This window comes from Eurypyga helias, unplaced genomic scaffold, assembly GCF_000690775.1.
Source record: "Eurypyga helias isolate BGI_N326 unplaced genomic scaffold, ASM69077v1 scaffold16188, whole genome shotgun sequence".
NCBI lineage: Eukaryota > Metazoa > Chordata > Aves > Eurypygiformes > Eurypygidae > Eurypyga > Eurypyga helias.
In genome coordinates this window covers 10,640-11,305 of record NW_010266406.1, presented here as the reverse complement: position 1 = coordinate 11,305, position 666 = coordinate 10,640, and positions in this window count along the sequence as shown.

Below are 666 nucleotides of genomic sequence, written 5' to 3'. Positions count from 1 at the left end.
GCTGAAGGAGTCTCTGAGGGAGAGAAAATACAATGGTGAGCTCACATTTTCCTGATGAAATAAGAAGCCTCATCAGATGAATGATTCTCCAGCATTTCCTACAGCTGGCTACTACAAAGATGACTCCACCGACACGAACTTGTTGCTTTGCAAAGTGGTCCTGGGTCTTATCTGGGATCCCTGCCTGGGATCATTCAACTGCCCAAGGGTTACTGACACGAAAGGTGACAGAAGCTGTAATTCCCGTCTACGCCGAGAAGCAGCGCGAACCAGCCGCACTATGCAATCTTACTGAAGTCTTCCCAGTAAATCTCTAAGTGGAGTTTGCCTGGAATACCTGTACTAGACTCCCTGCACAGGCTGAATTTCACAGGACCAGAAAGTAATGACCATGGCAGAAGCGCTCGGGAGGCACCCGCCCGGGCGGGGAGGGAAGCAGAGCTCCCCCCGCGGTCCCCAGCCGGGAGCACAGCCGGCACGTGCAGCCAGTCTGGGGAGAGCTCCCAACGCCGGGACCCCGGCCACCTTCCCGCAGCATTCAGCAAACAGAAAACATCCAGCCCGGCGACAGAAGGGTCGCTCAGCACTGCTGCGTGAGCTGGGAACACCCGTGTCCTTCATCCGGCACAACTCCTCGCTCTTTTTAGGACAGAATTTTGCCCAGTT